General features: G+C 36.4%; 2 pseudogenes; both read right to left on the bottom strand.

The window, feature by feature from the left end:
* Positions 1-11622: 11622 nt before the first annotated feature.
* On the bottom strand, positions 11623-13031 carry LOC113313203 (annotated as a pseudogene).
* A 153-nt stretch (positions 13032-13184) lies between these two features.
* LOC113313213 lies at positions 13185-14601 on the bottom strand (annotated as a pseudogene).
* Positions 14602-21053: the final 6452 nt, after the last annotated feature.

Raw genomic sequence — 21053 nt, 5'->3', positions numbered from 1 at the left:
AAATGGCTGATTTCTTAGATTATGAGAATGATTTTACTCAAACACAAACTCAAGATGATGATTTTTATGAGCCAAATCCAGATGATGAGTACATATATGAGGAACCCAATACTTCTAATACACATGTACACTTCTATCTTATGCTCAATCTCACTTCTATAGCTCGAAATTATCAAAAGTTTGGATTTTTGCTTCATGGATCGGCGAACCAGGTTGAGGTTCGGTTCACATCTATGAGCCGAATCAACCAAATGATGAACGGCTTGGTTCACTGAATTTTTTTACAGAATGCGCCGAACCTATAATTTTCGATTCCAACCCTTTTGCTAGACACTAGTTCGGCTTATATGAAAGTTTCATAGTAAGCCGAACAACATCCTGAATAGCCCGGAATAAAAATAATTACTGGTTCGGTTTATATGTTCAAAATCATATGAGTCGAACATGAATATAGAGCAGGATTTATAAGGGTAGGTACCTTGTTCACAAGAATAAAGGAAAGAGGTGGTTTTACTCCAACACAGGCTAGTATGATGAATGTGAGTCCATTTGGGAAATTCTATAAGTGGGTATCTGCAACGGACATGGCATTGTTTGATGGTCAGAGCAGCAAGCTGATGGATGAGGTCTTTTTATCATATAACCATGATGATTTGACTCAGCATTCATTCAAGGTATCCGACAACATGTGTATACCATCAACGGCCAGAGAGGTTGCTGCTACTTTTCTGATTCCAAGAGTTCAAGGAGATAGAGGAAAAGATATTCTGACTCTAAAGGAAGAGGTAAAGCTGACTCATTCACTTGCCATGGTCAAGCAATTCCCACTCAAAACAGCAACAGGTAAAGTGAGTACAGATCCCAAAGCACGGGTAACAAAGGTGTGGGTAGATGATATTCAAAGGGTTGTGTTAGAAAAACTTGATAAGAAAGGTTGTGAAGAGGAAGTTGTCTGCCTTTTCTGCCTCTACATGCTAGTCGTCTTGTTCTTTTGTGGGTCAATGGGAGACAATTTGGACGTCTCATATGTTGGTTTGGTGAAGAATTTTCAACCATGGACTCTGTATCATTTCCTGATTTGATTCACGAACACCTGATGGACGGCATCAAAAATGTGAAAGAAAAGAATCATCAGATCAGGAATTCCGCTGGTTGCACTATATATTCTCTTGTGAGTTGGTTTTTTTTTTACTTAATCTCTGTCAATAAATCAAATATATAGAATATCTTATATATTATTTTTTTTTTGCAGCTTTGGTTGGCTGAGCACTCTGACATATCTGAGTTGGCATCCGACATCAAGGTCAGTGACATTGATAATACACCAAGAGCTGGGAGGTGGAACTTTGCAGCAATGAAGAAAACAATGCTCAAGAAGCATATTACAGACTTAAAGGTATTTGTTTATGAACCTTTATAAATAATTGCATAACCTATTATGCATATGCAGTGCATAACCTATTATAAATAATTGAGTGCATTTATAAATAATTGCATATCATTTTATGCATATGTAATTTTGAATGCATAACCAGTTATGCATTATTTAAAAAAATGACAAAGCGTGAAGCAGTTATGAAATATCTGCATAACCAGTTATGCATTCTTTGAAAATGAATGCATAATATGTTATGCAACTCCCAATGTGTAATGCATGGTATGTTATGCATTGTTTAAAATATCTGCATAACATGTTATGCATATCAAATGAGTGCATAATATGTTATGCAGCTCCAATGTTTAATGCATGGTCAGTTATGCATTGTATAAAACATGTTGTCATATTTGTTATGCATTACATGATGAGTGTTATTAATCATGTTGCAGTTTGATGAGAAATTTAGAGATGCGTACAGTCCAATGGAGTTGGAACTCTGTGAACCAAGAGAACCAAGAAAAAGGAAAGCTATATATGAACTCATTGCAATGGATCTGGAAGAGAACAGGGACAAGTATGAAAACGCATTTCAGGATGCGTTATAGATCATTGAAGAAGAGAAGTTTCCCGATAGTCCTGGAGCAAGGTTGAAGAATGTCCAAGAAATGCTAAAAGACATCAAACAGACTCAGGAGAAATATAGACAAACTGGAGGAGACTTCAATTCTCAGTTGTACGATAAAGTGAAGGAGTTGCTCGTTGCTTCAGGCGTGAGAGAGGAGGTGCGAGTGGAATCATCAGCTGGCCCTAGCGTCAATGCATCATCAGCTGAGCCTAGCGTTCCATTGAGTCAAAATTTGCCAAGGAATGAGACACTTGTTGAAGTGGTATCCTCAACTGAACCACCTACACAAGAATCATTGCCGGAAATTATCAGACTTGATATCCAAGACCAATCTGCTAGTCAGGGACTCCAGTCTTCACCTTACAAGTTCTTGGACTTGGAAAAAGCTGTCAATCTCTCCAGCGACAAGGAAACAGACACGCCAGAGGAATTGCAGACAACACCAAATATGGCAACAACTCAAGAAAGAATTGAAGCATAGGAGAAAGAACTCCTTGCTGGAGCAGAAGATGGTGATGATGGTGATGATGGTGCTGGAGGAGAAGATAATGGTGATGGTGATGGTGGTACTGGAGGAGAAGATGTTTCTGGAGGAGAAGATGGTACTGGAGAATAAGTTGGTTATGGTGGTGCTGGAGGACAACAACAGAATGTAGCAGAAATAGCTGAAGGGCCCACATTTAATCTCCATATTTCACAAGGAGAAGATGGTGCTGGAGGACAACAACAACAAGCTATTGAGATGCCAGAAGAGCCAGTCGCAGAAAAGCCCCAACAACCCACTGTTGAGATGCCAGAAGAGCAAGCCGCAGAAAATCCGCAACAACCAGCTATTGAGACGGCCGTTGAAAACAAAGAAGAAGACTCAAATGCATCCGCACAGAATCTCTCAACTCCAGCCACACAGGAAGCTGAGAACAAACAAGACTCGGACAAAGCTGCAGATAAGGAGCTACATACACAGGAATTGGTGCAGAAAATATAAAACATAACTGCTTGAAGTTTTTTTTAATGTATTTGAAAAACCATGAACTGCTTGAATTTTTTTTTAATGTCGAATCAACTATATACTATTTCTTATTTTTAATCTATACTATTTATTATGTTGTTGTTTTTAATCTATACTATTTATTATTGTTTTTTAGCCTATACTATTTACTTCATTTTCTCTTTGTTATATCTAACACATTTTAGTTACATGAATCCGTAGGAAGAAGAACTAGAAGAGGTATTTGTTCCAAGACCAAGAACAGAATTTCAAAAGAAGAAACCTGTGAAGAAAAGCACCACTAAAGGAAAAGCAAACAAGGAAGAAGAGGATGTGAAGCAACCAGGAAGCAAGGTAAGAAGAATCAAGGAAAGGATAGCATGGAATCAAAGGACAACCAGTGTACTACTCAAAGATTGTGAGCTAGGGAAGCAGCATAAGCAAAAAGACCATCCTGATGAGAATAAAGTTGAAGAAGAAAATCCTCGTATATCTGCTGGCTGGCCGTTCAGAAAATTACCTCCGATGAAAACACTGGAATGCTTTCAAGATTACAAGGATACAATAGAACCAGCCATGATGGAAGTACTGGAGACATACTTTGAGAATGCCAATAACCTGCAAGTACATCAAAATTACCTTTATGCTTGTTTGCATAATATGTTATGCATCTCCAATGTTTAATGCATGGTTAGTTATGCATTGTTTAAAATATCTGCATCACATGTTATGCAGCTCCAATGTTTAATGCATGTTCAGTTATGCAAAAAATGTTGTTATATTTATTATGCTTATTTAAGAAATCAATGCATTACAGTTTATGCTTCTTATGATATAAATGCATAACAAGTTATGCTTAAGAAAAACCCATGCATAACACAACCCTCTAGTTTATGGTTTTGCCGCATGTCACTTGAATAAAACATTGCACCAATTATGTCTTATGTCATCTGCAGAAATTCAGCTTGGAGTATCAGAGAAGGAGAAGACCCGTACTTGTGGGATATTCAGATTCACAGAGATATAATAAGGCAGCTAATGAATAATGAATACCTAGAAGAGCAAGTAATACTCTACTACAGTTATAGGTGGTTCAGGAAGCGGAAAAATGAAAAGGATGCTGATAGTGTTGAACAAAGGTATGCGGAGTGTGCATTCATGACGCCATATGCTTGGGTAAGTCAAAAAAATGTAAATCATTTTTCTACATAACAAGTCATTACTGCATATTATCTTATGGCCATATTATTATTTCTGCATAACATGTTATGCAACTAGTTTTGAACTGCACATCAAGTTATTCAGCATTGTTTCCTACACATGTTGTGCACCTTTTCAATTGCATTCACTAACTTTTTTTTCCTAAAAAATATTTATTTTGCAGTTCTTTGTTAAAACAAAGGAGAAAGATGGGATTGCCAAATATGTTGGAGAATTCATCTTGAATCTCCCTATTGAAGTTGAGAAAATGTTCATTCCAATGAACTATATGACCAAGGAAAACCCTGCTGGTACACATTGGACATTGTTAGAGTATGACTTTTCAGAGGATGAGTGGAACTACTATAACAGTCTTGAAGGCTATAAAACTAACTGCAAGAAACAAGCTCTCATAATGGCAAAGGCTTGTATGCCGTATTTGATCCAAAGATATCATGAACTGAATCTATCACCACAAATCGTGGATATAAAGAGGGAACCGCTTGTATACATGGATATTTTTACCAGGATTGTTCCTGAATAAGGTCATCACCCCGACTGCCTCATATTTGTATGCTACTATATGAAGATGAGCTTGAAGTCTGAAGTCAGGCTGAAATGGGTGAAGTTGGGAAAAGAAGATGCAGTAGAAAAAGCCAACAAGAAAAGAGTAAGTCTGGTATTGAAAATGCTGACGGATCTTGGAAACAGTTGGGCGATATATGCCAATGAAGACACCTGGGATGATGTTGCGCGTCAATGTGATGAAGCTGCACGTCAATGTGAAGCTGTACATAATAGAAAGGCTCAAACGTAACTTTGTTTCAACAACCTGTGTGTTGTTGGTAAGTTGAGCAATTTAACTTGGGAGTGAAAACTAATGGGAAAGTAGTTAGTGTGAAGCTTAACTTCAGTCAGTAGTTATGTGTAATGTGTTGGTATGAAAAACTTAACTTCAGTTAGTAGTTCTTGTCTGTACAACTTATGTTATCTTGTCGATATTTATATATATATTTATTATATATCAATGCTGGTTTCAGTGCTTCTATTTGCTGCAATCTTATTTCATTTAACTGTACTATGATAACGATGGGGCACTGCACCCTCGACCCCCGATTATAAACATAACATGATATAAATCTTACAAGGAAAATGAAGGAACAACAGGTTACATATAAAAATCTAAATTACAAGTTATGCAACAAAATAAATCTGAATAACATGTTATTCCTAATAAAATAAATGTGCATGACTTGTTATGCAGATGCAGATGCATGAAGGAACCACATTTGCATGACTCGTTATGCATCCATCTTTAAAAGAATAAATGCATAACAGATCGTGCATCATCGGAAAAAAATGCATAAGAGATTATGCATCTTCAAAAAACTGATGCATAACACGTTATGCATCATCAAAACTAATGCATAATTTATTATGCATTTAAGAATAAAAATATGAATAACATTATATGATAGAAGCAGAAAAACAACTCAGTGAAAAAAAGAAGTATTTTTTCATAAAACCAATACAAAAAAGAAACTAAGTAAAGAAAAAGTACTTGTTCATAAAAACTAATACAGAAACTAATTAAAGAAAAATGAATAAGGTTCAAACATAAAAGTAATATTCTGAAGAAACAAACAAGATAATTGCTCTCCCTTAACTTCCCTTAGGCTGCTTGGGCGGCTTCGGAAGCTTCTTGTAACAGGTAGGATTTGTACATGTTTGCTTGTTATGATGACCAAGCTCATAACAATTACCAAAGCGCATAGCTCTCATGGGCGGCTTCTCATATCTGCTCAAATGCCTATTAGTTGGTGGTATCCCTGGCGGCCTCCTAACATCAGGTACATCAATAATATCATTACCTTCATAAACTTCAGGCCTGTTGTTGTTCGGAATTGGATGAATTGCATGTTGTAGGCATTATTGAAGTATGAAGTAGTGAAATAAGGTTCAACAAAGTCATATGGATTAGAACCAGAAATTGTTATCGCAGCAAAATCATGCACACATGGAAACCCATAGACGCGCCACCTCTGACAGGTACATATCCTTGCCTGAAGGTTAACACAATAACAACTCTCACCGCCTTCCACTTCATAAACATGAGTATCAGACTGTATAATCATCCAGGTTAAACCCTCATCAATAAGAGCCTTCATCTTTGCTTCGTTCTTCGGTGTGAGAATTGTTATGAAACTACTACCAGTGTTTCTCCTTTCCGACATCATCCTCATCACATCCTTCCTTATCATATCCAGAAGAGCATTGGCAGGGAGCTTCTTGTGTACCTTCATCCAACTATTGAAGGATTCAGAAAGAGTAGAAGATGTCCTTCCATACCTACATCCCTGAAAAAAGGCATTTTACCACCTCTCGGGAGGGATATATTCAATATAGTCTACAACCCAACCACAACCAAGACCCCTAATCGTAGTGATGGTAGTTTGGAAACCTTCCGGACTAAGATAATATGCAGAAGATTGAAATGCATCAATAACGGCACCATACCTTTCGTCAGAAACATTAATAGGTAAGTTCATCTTAAGATGATAATAGCAGAAACTATGGAATGCTCCAGGAAAAATAACTGGAATCGCTCTCTTTAATCCTTCTACACGATCGGATAAAAATGTGATTGTCCTTTGATCATGATCAAGAATATTACTGAAATTCCTCAAGAACCATTCCCAGTTATCATTATCTTCACCAGGTATTAGGGCCATGGCTAAGGGAAAGAACCCTGCAAAGAAGAAAACATGTTTCAAGCGAACGTCTACATAAAGTATTATGCAGCTAAAACAAAAAAATGCATAATGTCTTATGCATGTGAACAAACTGATGCATAAGACATTATGCAAGTGCATAAAAAATCCATAAATAAGAAAAGTGAAAACAATAATGCATAAGAAATTATGCAGCTAAAATAAAACAATGTATAATGTCTTATGCTTCTGAACAAAAATGATGCATAATCAGAAAAGTGAAAATAATAATATATAAGATATTATGCATATAAATAAAAAAAATGCATAAGACAATATGAAGCCAAAATAAATAATGCATCAGATATTATGCACATATATAAAAAGGATGCATCATCAGAAAATTTACCATTTTCAGCATTGATAGCAGTTTCAACCATGAGGCATCCTTTAAATCTCCCTGTAAGAAAGGTAGCATCGATATAAATCATGGGACGAAGGTAGAGGTAACCATGGATGCATGCCTCGAAAGCAATAAAAAGGCGCACAAACTTATTTGAAGGTGCTTCGGCTTCTAAATCAGTTGAACTGTCCTCGTTCGATTCGGTTTCATCCATTTGAACTTGAAAATCAATCCAACTCCCAGGATTTGTGCTGCGAATGGTATCCACATACCATACAAGATGCGAATACGACATGTCATCCTCACCAAATATATCTTCAAACACTTTCTCCCTTGCATTGTAAGCTTGGTAGTATTTCACATTGATCCCGTAGCTAGTTTTGAAAAATTTTCCAAATCAGAAGCTTTAAAACTCGGATCACTTTGGATTTCATCCTTCATTAGACTAAATACAAATTTACTGCTAAGCCTGTGGAAAATCCTTTCAGTTCCAACACCACAGGTATGACTGCTCTCATATTTCTTAACCTTTAGCATCATGTTTTCAACATCAACAACACAAACCTTATACTCCCAAGGGAAATTTTCTTTTGAGGATTTTGCATAGAACCTGCTAGGTTCATTCTTAGTATATACAAGAACACGCACAGCCTTTAACTCGTATTTCTTCACAACGATACGTGCCTCTGCTACACCTCCAAAAAAACATTTTACCAACTTCACCAAGTAATTTATCCCAACCTTCAGTCCTAAGAACCTTGTTAACATGCACATAACCATCTTCAAGGAAATTCACCATAGCTTGTTTGGGTTCAGTTTCTATTACACGACTACTTGAATCTCTACTACTACTTTCTGGAAGAATTACAGTAAACTTCGACAAGCAAATCAAAGCTCTTCTGACCTTTACAGTGGCAATGAGATACAAAACACTGAAGTAGAATATCAGAATCAACTCGCACAAACTTACTTCCATCATTAAAGAAAAATCTGACATGATGCGGTAATAAACGATTCCACTTCTGGCAAACGGATGTCTTCAAAGACTCCAGAGTTGTGTTGACATCAATAGGATGTGCTAAGAATTCACTGAAGTAGTGAATTACAGCTAGTGCACTACCAACAGGCATTTTCACCCTGCAAAACACAAAGAAAAAAAAAATCAAATATATTTATCCTGCATATTGCTTCACAAAAATTCTTACTCAAAATTAAAAGATCAAATCAACAACAACAAACAATCTACATTAACCATAATCAGATCAGAAATCAACAGCATATCAAAATCAATAACAGATAACAGATCAAAAATAAGAATGGAAAAACAAATCAAATGAAAAATCCAATAGAACAGAAGCAAAACCTAGTAAATTGGTATATCAACATCGGAACATGAAATCGAAACAAAAAAATTGAATCGAAAAGATCTACATTGATCGTAACAATTTCAAAACCTAGAAAATAAACAAAAATTCAAAAACAAGCTCAAAAGATCTAAAAAACGATTCAAAACACTAAATTAAGCTTCGAAAACCTAAAATAATAGATCATAATCTTACATAAACTAAAACATAGAATCGAATCAAGATTAAACAAAAATCAGAATCAAAGATTGGAATGAAAACGAACGAACCTGAAGCTTTGCTGAGTAAATTGAATCTCGGTAATCAAGGAAAAGTGAGGCTAAAGTTTGCTGAGTAAATTGAATCTCGGTAATCAATGACAATTCTCGATAATCAATCTCTCGATTAGAACAAGTGAGGCTAAAGCTTAAATTATCTTTGCTGAGTAAATCGAATATCTCAATCAGCTCCTTCTCAGCTATTGATAGTTCAATCTCTCATCTCTCGCTCGTATTCTATCTCCTTCTCAATCTCTCAGAAACTAAATAAACCAAATCTATAGAATTCTCTGAAACTAAAACTGGAGGCTAAACTGGGAAATAAAAAAGAAAATAAACGAATTTTGAAAACTCTGGGCTTGCGAATAATTTGTTGGACGATTTTGGGTGCGCCCATGAGATTTTGTGGGGGTGGGTTTCAAAGTAGGAAAATGTGTAAGAATGGGTCTCCCTGTAGTTTTCACATGAAAATTCTCACCCCATAACCCGTGGGCTTATGGAAATTGTGAAAAGAATCAAGCTTGTTCCCCAGAGTGCAGTTTAACTACGTTTTGGGCCTAGGAGTTGAGTACTCTTACCACATTGATCTCGAATGATTTTTTAGGGACCATGGTTTTTTTGAGGGGACCATGGTTTTATTAGGCCACCTTACCTATAGTGATAAGGGGTGTCCTAAAACGTTGAAATGACTAACCTACCCTTAATATAATTTAATTTAAAAACAACCTAATAACCACCTATATATATAACCACCACCTCCTCCCACCACCACCGCACACCACCGCTGATTACCACCACCACCACCACCGATTATCACCACCACCAACCACCAATTACCACCACCACCACCCCCCACCACCGCCAATTACCACCACCACCAACCACCAATTACCACCACCACCTCCTCCCACCACCACCGTCACCGCCTATTTAAGAAATGTAACAACATCAATGCAATCACAATTAAGTTCGTTTACATAATAATTTTATCGAGTATAAAAGACGCCAGCCGCAACCTGATTCTGCCATGGGACCACTCCCGAGGTATTTTCCAACAAACCCTTCAATTTAATTTGATTTTGATTGCTTCAATCGAATAGAAATCATAAAAATGGGATTTTAATAGGAGTTACAGAGCCATGTTCGGTTAGACCGATTTTTCAAAAAACCCTAGTTTACTAACCGAACTTCTTGAAAATGAAGAACACGAAGAACAGTTCGGTTCTATTGGATTTAAAACTAAGTCACCGAACTCTCTGTTCGGTTGTTTCGCACAAAAAAATTAAAACTACAAAGTAACCGAACTCCACCCTTAGAACCGAAAAAAACAAATCCAGTCTAACCGAACTGTGTTGTTGTGGCCACTATGTTGAGTTCCAAATAACCGAACTTAGCCAATAGAGTTCGGTTTGTTTGCAAAAAATTTTAAAACTACAAAGTAACCGAACTTAGCCAATAGGCGCTGGAAGTTCACATTTTTTTTGTTTCTTAAGTTCGGTAACTTCACAATTTTATCGCAGAAACCGAACTCAGAGTTCGGTTGGTTAGTTGTTAGGTTCAAGTTTGCGAAAGAACCTAACTTTGTAAACTTATATACTCTTATATTACGTAAAGTTCGGTTAGATCAAAAGTGCATGCAGTTTGCGAACCAACCGAACATAACGTTGTAACTCCTAGAAATTCTATTATTTGAGAGTTCGGTAACCTGCATGTTTGGAACAAGTAACCGAACTACACTTTCAGATGAGTTCGGTTACTTGTTCATCTCACGGGGCAACCGAACTACAGCTTCAGATGAGTTCGGTTACTTGTTCTTCATATAAAGTAACCTAATTGTTCAAAATCCAGTTCAAATCCGGATCATTTTGAAGAGTAACAAATATTCTAGGAGAGGATGGAGATGAAGAATCAGATGAGTTTTCATCATTTGAATACTGAAACTTAGTGAATTGGAAAAAAATTTTATTTTCCATGTTTTTCTCCTTCATCTTCTCTAACTCTACTCTCTCAATAATTCTACTCAACTAATAATAAACCCATCTTTTAATTTAATCTCACTAATTGTTTTTAATTAATCATTCACTAATCATAACCTAAAATTAATTAAGAGGGTAGATTAGGTATTAAATAAATAACTAGATATGGGGTGACCTAGAATTGCTTCTAATGCCTTTACCCAAAATAAAACCATGATCCCCAAAAAAACCATAGTCCCCAAAAAATCGTTCAATAAGAATGTTGTACTTGGGCCGTCAAGGTTGGGTTCTTTAAAACAATTATTTCGACACTTCCCAACGTGTTTGGCGAATACAATGCGTTTAGGATATTCCAATGGTTGGAGTACAAATTTGTTTAACCAGGTAATTGAATTGAAGGTTTTGTACACCTTGATTCGACCAAAAACGCACAATGGAAATTCTGGTGATGCTTTTATTACCAATTCATGTTTTCTAATGGTGGTTAATAGTTGCGTCTGTTGAGATAATGTGAAATAAGAGATTGAGATTATTCGGAGCTGTGGGGGTTAAGTGAAAGTGAGAAAAATCTGAAGAAAGTGGTGACACCACGAAACCCCATTTACTAGTAACAAAATTTTTAAAAGAAACATACCACAAACTTCTAGGCCTCTATACATGGTTCTATTCTCTCTGCTTGTCTAAATTACCATCACCAAAATTCATGATCAATGAGGAACATATCAAAAATAAAAAAATCATGATCAGCAATGGATTCTTCTTAGGCCCATTTGGCAATGAGCGACATAGCACCAGCACCTAAAAATAGCGAAACATACGACCCAAATTGGAGCCAACCCCTTTCTTGAAGCTTAGGGTCCATGAAGATAGCTGCTAAAAGGTCCACCAATGACATGTAAATCAAAATTCCAGCTGCAGCCGCATTCATAACTCCTTGAACTATCAGAGCCGTAGGACTAGTTTCGCTGTAAACATTTGTAATTCCAATTCCAATTCCGACACCAGCTGGTGTAGTTAGCGCGAAGAATGCACACATCCAAATAACATATTTGGCATTGAATTTTGCTTGTGTTATGCATCCGCCAAGTCCCAAGCCTTCGAAAAGCTGATGGAAAGCTAATGCTCCCATAAGAGGCCTGATTGTGGAAGGACTTTGACACCCACTGCTACACCTATGATCACAGAGTGCACCAATATTCCCAACTCCAATACCTGCAACACCAAAATTAGCAACAATTCCAATTTTAGGCACTAACCAAACTAATTTTGCAACTATTTTATTTTTGTTGTGATAAATTAAAAGAATAAATATATGCACTAACCTGAGTTATGACTTTGTGTCGCAGAAGCATATCAGCTGAGGACGATAGCGATGATCCATGTGCATGACCGTGTTGTGTGGGTATTAACCTCCATTTTGCATCCTGCTTCCTGTTCATCATCTCCAAGAGTCGCACCAACTTTTGTTTCATCTCTATTATGACTCAATTTTTTCTTCAATTCTGATCTCCTATAATAACCGGTAGCTGAAGAATCGGCCATCATGTCAACATAGCGGACACATGGCGATGAAACCCGTAAACGGGAAATCATGCCATGGGTGCTCTTTCAGACATGGAGATGTCAAATCGTCAAACGCATCCGGCAATATGTGAATGAAACCTGTTGCTAGAATGACACCAGCAGCAAACGATTTAACAACGGAGAAAACATTGCTGTCTGGATGTAAAGCTGGAATGTTTCGTCCTAATATTGGAAGGCATACACCAATTGCACTTGCAGTAAGAATGACAGAAATAGATATGAATTTGAGTTTAAGTGCTTGGCTTTTGTTAACACCTTCTTCATCTTCTGGTTCGCATGTGCACTCGGCAGAGACGAAAACTGGGTAATGGAGAAATTGAACCAGAACTACTAGCAGTAACAGAAGAAGTGATTTATAAGAAGAATTGAGCTTCATATTGAACAGAAAAGCAAAAGAACGACAAGTATATTGAAAAGAGAAGAGGCTGATTGATTTTACTGAGAAACAAGTTTACGCTTATATATACAAGTGATGATTCCAAAATTGAATTCAGTGAGCATGATGTAGACATAGACATGATTATTTACCAAAAAGGGTTCGGGTTTTGCGTGGTTTTATCTAAAAGTTGGAAATACGAGAGGTAAAGAAGGTCATTTACAATAGTAGAAGTGAAATAATGAAGTCACTCTTTCCTAATAACATGGAGTTGTTAAAAAAAAAGGTAACAAAATAATCGGCTCCTAAAAATAACTCTGTTGCCGAAACTTAATGTGTTGCCGAAACTCTGGCAAGTGCGAGTTGTCAATGACTGCTAAATATTGACCCTCGATTAATTAGCTAAAGATGTTGTCATAATGTGTAGTCAAGTATTTGCGTGTGAGACGGGGATTGTTGTTAGTACTTTTTGGTACCCATGACCATGATCCATACCCATACAACATTTAGACTATTGATTAATGTTCAAGTGAAACCTACAAGATTGAACACAAACTGATGAAGCCTAATTGTGTCTAACACTGAGCAATTCAATGTCGAATATGAGAATCCCCAAGGTAGAGCCTTCTCCGTTTGCAAGACGTGTTGGATTAAATATCGTCGTGAACAATCTCTGCCTATCGAAAAACTGCACAAACCAGATAATTAATTAACGTCATTGCTCAGTTCCAGGTCGAAATGAATTATGTGATGCTTGAACAAGTATATGTATATGTGTTACATACCTTTGGTGGGAGGGGTTCTTGTGATGTGTTCTGATAACCTTGCGATGGTGGGATTATTACTCGACGTATTCCTCCTACTTTCATGGTTTTTATTGCTGCTGTGATTCCTGAGATTACCTGCATACATAATTCCGTTTCCAATGTCAAAAATCAACTATCTAAAGCTTCAGACGACATTAACCGATGGAAGGATTGAGGTGGTTTACATTGTCAGATGATCCAAGCGTGAAAGTGAAAGGAACTGGTGCACCAGTTTCATCTTTGTGATCGTAGGTGGAATCGAATCTCCATCCTTGTTTTGCTGCTAATCTTCCATATAATGTATCGAAACCTTTTCAATATTTTTTTATAAGAAATCAGTAACTAAACAAAAGATTATTGTCCAAATGCTTTGGGTCAAACTGAATGGACCCATGCCTTGGAGATTGAGATAATGTGAAAATAAAATGAATGGAACAAAAAATTCCATAAAAAAGAAGAAGAATAAGAAACAAGAAATCTCCATACCTGGTCTCCAACCATGGGAATAGCACCATCACCGGTTCGAAGGTCTAATGATTTAACACCACCTGAGTCTTCAAGCTCTACGAACTCAGTAATTGAAGCTGCTTTTGATGGTGAAGAAGAAGAAACAATAAATGGGAAAGAAAATAGAGAAATTGACGTTGCACAAGTAATTGAATTGGAAAGGAGTAATCTCCTTGTTAGATTCAGTGAAGAAGAAGATGTAGCTTTTGGATACGTAGATTCATCAAGTTGATGAGTTACAAGTGAAGAAGATGATGTTGGCAAGACAAATGCACTGCACTGTACCATTTTTTCTCTTCTAGAAAATGTACCAAGCGATAGAATTTCAGTCTTAGAATAGTAGTAGTCTTTCGAAAAATAAAAATGTAGAAAGAGACACCCTTTCGTTGGATGGATTTGAACCCATTAACAATCATGCACCCTCCCGCTCTACCGGCTTGAAAAAGGATCGGCAACGCTGCCAATCACAAGGCTGCTAGCCTGCTATGGCACGAGAAGTTACCAATCCTGTGAATCACGGACAGGAAGAATATTTTCTTTTTAAAAATTTGGTAATCCATTGTAGCAACCTTGTACAAATTGCGTCATGGTATAAGACCACGATCAATACTCTCTTTACATTAAAAAAAAAATAATAATAAAAGGAATCATTTTCACCATCACTTTACAACATGGAAACCATTGAGCAACCGAAACACACATGCTGTGAGGAATAACTATAAGGAAAACATATGTTTGTCGGGGGAGTCAACAACTGTTGACTTCTTAATCTGGTCAAGGAAGTCAGTAAGATTAGAAACAGTTCTTGAACAAAGTGCCTCATATTTGTATGCTACTATATAAAGATGAGCATGGAGTCTGAAGTCATGCTGAAATGGCTGAAGTTGGGAAAAGAATATGCAGTAGAAAAAGCCAACAAGAAAAGAGTAAGTCTGGTATTGAAAATGTTGACGGATCTTGGAAACAGTTAGGCGATAGATGCCAATGAAGACATCTGGGATGATGTTGCGCGTCAATGTGATGAAGCTGCGCGTCAATGTGAAGTTGTACATAATAGAAAGGCTCAAACGTAACTTTGTTTTAACAACCGGTGTGTTGTTGGTAGGTTGAGCAATTTAACTTGGGAGTGAAAACTAATGGGAAAGTAGTTAGTGTGAAGCTTAACTTCAGTCAGTTGTTATGTGTAATGTGTTGGTATGAAAAACTTAACTTCAGTCAGTAGTTCTTGTCTGTACAACTTATGTTATATTGTCGATGTTTATATATATATTTATTATATATCAATGCTGGTTTCAGTGCTTCTATTTGCTGCAATCTTATTTCATTTAACTATACTATGATAACGAGGGGGCACTGCCCCCCTCGACCCCCGATTATAAACATAACATGATATAAATCTTACAAGGAAAATGAAGGAACAACATATTACATATAAACATCTAAATAACAAGTTATGCAACAAAATAAATCTGAATAACATGTTATTCCTAATAAAATAAATGTGCATGACTTGTTATGCAGATGCAGATGCATGAAGGAACCACATTTGCATGACTCGTTATGCAGCCATCTTTAAAAGAATAAATGCATAACAGATCGTGCATCATCGAAAAAAAATGCATAAGAGATTATGCATCTTCAAAAAAATAATGCATAACACGTTATGCATCATAAAAACTAATGCATAACACGTTATGCATCATCAAAACTAATGCATAATCTATTATGCATTTATGAATAAAAATATGAATAACATTATCTGATAGAAACAGAAAAACAACACAGTGAAAAAAAGAAGTATTTTTCATAAAACCAATACAAAAAAGAAACTAAGTAAAGAAAAAGTACTTGTTCATAAAAACTAATACAGAAACTAATTAAAGAAAAATGAATAAGGTTCAAACATAAAAGTAATAGTCTGAAGAAACAAACAAGATAATTGCTCTCCCTTAACTTCCCTTAGGCTGCTTGGGCGGCTTCGGAAGCTTCTTGTAACAGGTAGGATTTGTACATGTTTGCTCGTTATGATGACCAAGCTCATAACAATTACCACAGCGCATATATATCATGGGCGTCTTCTCATATCTGCTCAAATTTCTATTAGTTGGTGGTCTCCCTGGCGGCCTCCTAACATCAGGTACATCAATAATATCATTACCTTCATAAACTTCAGGCCTGTTGTTGTTCGGAATAGGATGAATTGCATGTTGTAGGCATTATTGAAGTATGAAGTAGTGAAATAAGGTTCAACAAAGTCATATGGATTAGAACCAGAATTTGTTATCACAACAAAATCATGCACACATGGAAACCCATAGACGCGCCACCTCTGACAGGTACATGTCCTTGCCTGAAGGTTAACACAATGACAACTCTCACCGCCTTCCACTTCATAAACATGAGTATCAAACTGTATAACCATCCAGGTTAAACCCTCATCAATAAGAGCCTTCATCTTTGCTTCGTTCTTCGGTGTGATAATTGTTATGAAACTACTACCAGTGTTTCTCCTTTCCGACATCATCCTCATCACATCCTTCCTTATCATATCCAGAAGAGCATTGGCAGGGAGCTTCTTGTGTACCTTCATCCAACTATTGAAGGATTCAGAAAGAGTATAAGATGTCCTTCCATACCTACATCCCTGAAAAAAGGCATTTGACCACCTCTCTGGAGGGATATCTTCAATGTAGTCTACAACCCAACCACAACCAAGACCCCTAATCGTAGCGATGGCAGTTTGGAAACCTTCGGGACTAAGAGCATATGCAGCAGATTGAAATGCATCAATAACGGCACCATACCTTTCGTCAGAAACATTAATAGGTAAGTTCATCTTAAGATGATAATAGCATAAACTATGGAATGCTCCAGGAAAAATAACTGGAATCGCTCTCTTTAATCCTTCTGCACGTTCGGATAAAAATGTGATTGTCCTTTGATCATGATCAAGATATTACTGAAATTCCTCAAGAACCATTCTCAGTTATCATTATCTTCACCAGGTACTAGGGCCATGGCTAAGGGAAAGAACCTTGCAAAGAAGAAAACATGTTTCAAGCGAACGTCTACATAAAGTATTATGCAGCTAAAACAAAAAAATGCATAATGTATTATGCATGTGAACAAACTGATGCATAAGACATTAAGCAAGTGCATAAAAAATCCATAAATCAGAAAAGTGAAAACAATAATGCATAAGAAATTATGCATCTAAAATAAAACAATGTATAATGTCTTATGCTTCTGAACAAAAATGATGCATAATCAGAAAAGTGAAAATAATAATATATAATATATTATGCATATAAATAAAAAAAATGCATAAGACATTATGAAGCCAAAATAAATAATGCATCAGATATTATGCACATATATAAAAAGGATGCATCATCAGAAAATTTACCATTTTTAGCATTGATAGCAGTTGCAACCATGAGGCATCCTTTAAATCTCCCTGTAAGAAAGGTAGCATCGATATAAATCATGGGACGAAGGTAGCGGTAACCATGGATGCATGCCTCGAAAGCAATAAAAAGGCGCACAAACTTATTTGAAGGTACTTCGTCTTCTAAATCAGTTGAACTGTCCTCGTTCGATTCGGTTTCATCCATTTGAACTTGAAAATCAATCCAACTCCCAAGATTTGTGCTGCGAATGGTATCCACATACCATACCAGATGCGAATACAATATGGCATCCTCACCAAATATATCTTCAAACACTTTCTCCCTTCCATTGTAAGCTTGGTAGTATTTCACATTGATCCCATAGCTAGTTTTGAAAAACTTTGCCAAATCAGAAGCTTTAAAACTCGGATCACTTCGAATTTCATCCTTGATTAGACTAAAAACAAATTTACTGCTGAGCCTGTGGAAAATCCTTTCAGTTCCAACACCACAGGTATGACTGCTCTCATATTTCTTAACCTTTAGCATCATGTTTTCAACATCAACAACACAAACCTTATATTCCCAAGGGAAATTTTCTTTTGAGGATTTTGCATAGAACCTGCTAGGTTCATTCTTAGTATATAAAAGAACACGCACAGCCTTTAACTCGTATTTCTTCACTACGATATGTACCTCTGCTACACCTCCAAAAAACATTTTTCCAACTTCACCAAGTAATTTATCCCAACCTTCAGTCCTAAGAACCTTGTTAACATGCACATAACCATCTTCAAGGAAATTCACCATAGCTTGTTCGGGTTCAGGTTCTATTACATGACTACTTGAAGCTCTACTACGACTTACAACATATCTATCCTGCATATTGCTTCACAAAAATTCTTACTCAAAATTAAAAGATCAAATCAACAACAACAAACAATCTACATTAACCATAATCAGATCAGAAATCAACAGCAAATCAAAATCAATAACAGATAACAAATCAAAAATAAGAATGGAAAAACAAATCAAATGAAAAATCCAATAGAACAGAAGCAAAACCTAGTAAATTGGTATATCAACATCGGAACATGAAATCGAAACAAAAAAATTGAATAGAAAATATCTACATTGATCGTAACAATTTCAAAACCTAGAAAATAAACAAAAATTCAAAAACAAGCTCAAAAGATCTAAAAAACGATTCAAAAAACTAAATTAAGCTTCGAAAACCTAAAATAACAGATCCTAATCTTACATAAACTAAAACATAGAATCGAATTAAGATTAAACAAAAATCAGAATTAAAGATTGGAATGAAAACGAACGAACCTGAAGCTTTGCTGAGTAAATTGAATCTCGGTAATCAAGGACAAGTGAGGCTAAAGCTTGCTGAGTAAATTGAATCTCGGTAATCAATGACAATTCTCGATAATCAATCTCTCGATTAGAACAAGTGAGGCTAAAGCTTAAATTATCTTTGCTGAGTAAATCGAATATCTCAATCAGCTCCTTCTTAGCTATCGATAGTTAAATCTCTCAGCTCTCGCTCGTATTCTATCTCCTTCTCAATCTCTCACAAACTGAATCTCTGAAACTAAATAAATCAAATCTATAGAATTCTCTGAAACTGAAACTGGAGGCTAAACTGGGAAATAAAAAAGAAAATAAACGAATTTTGAAAACTCTGGGCTTGCGAATAATATGTTGGACGATTTTTGGTGCGCCCATGAGATTTTGTTGGGGTGAGTTTCACAGTAGGAAAATGTGTAAGAATGGGTTCCCTGTAGTTTTCACATGAAAATTCTCACCCCATAACCCGTGGGCTTATGGAAATTGTGAAAAGAATCAAGCTTGTTCCCCAGAGTGCAGTTTAACTACGTTTTGGGCCTAGGAGTTGAGTACTCTTACCACATTGATCTCGAATGATTTTTTAGGGACCATGGTTTTTTTGAGGGCACAATGGTTTTATTAGGCCACCTTCCCTATAGTGATAAGGGGTGTCCTAAAACGTTGAAATGACTAACCTACCCTTAACCCAATTTAACTTAAAACCAACCTAATAACCACCACCTCCTCCCACCACCACCGCACACCACCACCACCACCACCACCACCTCCCACCACCGCCGATTACCACCACTACCACCTCCGATTATCACCACCACCAACCACCGATTACCACCACCACCTCCTCCCACCACCACCGCCACCGCCTATTTAAGAAATGTAACAACATCAATGCAATCACAATTAAGTACGTTTGCATAATAATTTTATCGAGTATAAAAAACGCCATCCGCAACCTGATTCTGCCATGGGACCACTCCGGAGGTATTTTCCAACAAACCCTTCACTTTAATTTGATTTTGATTGCTTCAATCGAATAGAAATCATCAAAATAGGGTTTTAATAGGAGTTACAGAGCCATGTTCGGTTAGGCCGATTTTCCAAAAAACCCTAGTTTACTAACTGAACTTCTTGAAAATGAAGAACCCGTAGAACAGTTCGGTTCTATTGGATTTAAAACTAAGTCATCGAACTCTCTGTTCGGTTGTTTCGCAAAAAATTTAAAACTACAAAGTAACCGAAATCCACCCTTAGAACCGAAAAAAAACAAATCCAGTCTAACCGAACTGTGTTGTTGTGGCCACTATGTTGAGTTCCAAATAACCGAACTTAGCCAATAGATTTCGGTTTGTTCGTAAAAACTTTTAAAACTACAAAGTAACCGAACTTAGCCAATAGGCGCTGGAACTTCACATTTTTTTTGTTTGTTAAGTTCGGTAACTTCACAATTTTATCGCAGAAACCGAACTCAGAGTTCGGTTGGTTAGCTGTTAGGTTCAAGTTTGCGAAAGAACCGAACTTTGTAAACTTATATACTCTTATATTACGTAAAGTTCGGTTAGATCAAAAGTGCATGCAGTTTGCGAACCAACCGAACATAACGCTGTAACTCCTAGAAATTCTATTATTTGAGTGTTCGGTAACCTGCATGTTTGGAACAAGTAACCGAACTACACTTTCAGATGAGTTCGGTTACTTGTTCATCTCACGGGGCAACCGAACTACATCTTCAGATGAGTTCGGTTACTTTTTCTTCATATAAAATAATCGAAACGTTCAAAATCCAGTTCAAATCCGGATCATTTTGAAGATTAACAAATATTTTAGGAGAGGATGGAGATGAAGAATCAGATGAGTTTTCATCATTTGAATACTCAAACTTAGTGAATTGGAAAAAAAATATTTTCCATGTTTTTCTCCTTCATCTTCTCTAACTCTACTCTCTTAATAATTCTACTCAACTAATAATAAACCCATCTTTTAATTTAATCTCACTAATTGTTTTTAACTAAATCATTCACTAATCATAACCTAAAATTAATTAAGAGGGTAGATTAGGTATTAAATAAATAACTAAATATGTGGTGACCTAAAATTACTTCTAATGCCTTTACCCAAAATAAAATCATGGTCCCA

This window comes from Papaver somniferum, chromosome 1 (assembly GCF_003573695.1).
Source record: "Papaver somniferum cultivar HN1 chromosome 1, ASM357369v1, whole genome shotgun sequence".
In the NCBI taxonomy this organism is placed as follows: domain Eukaryota; kingdom Viridiplantae; phylum Streptophyta; class Magnoliopsida; order Ranunculales; family Papaveraceae; genus Papaver; species Papaver somniferum.
Note: the sequence above shows the minus strand (reverse complement) of the source record. Positions and strands in the feature narration are given on the sequence as shown.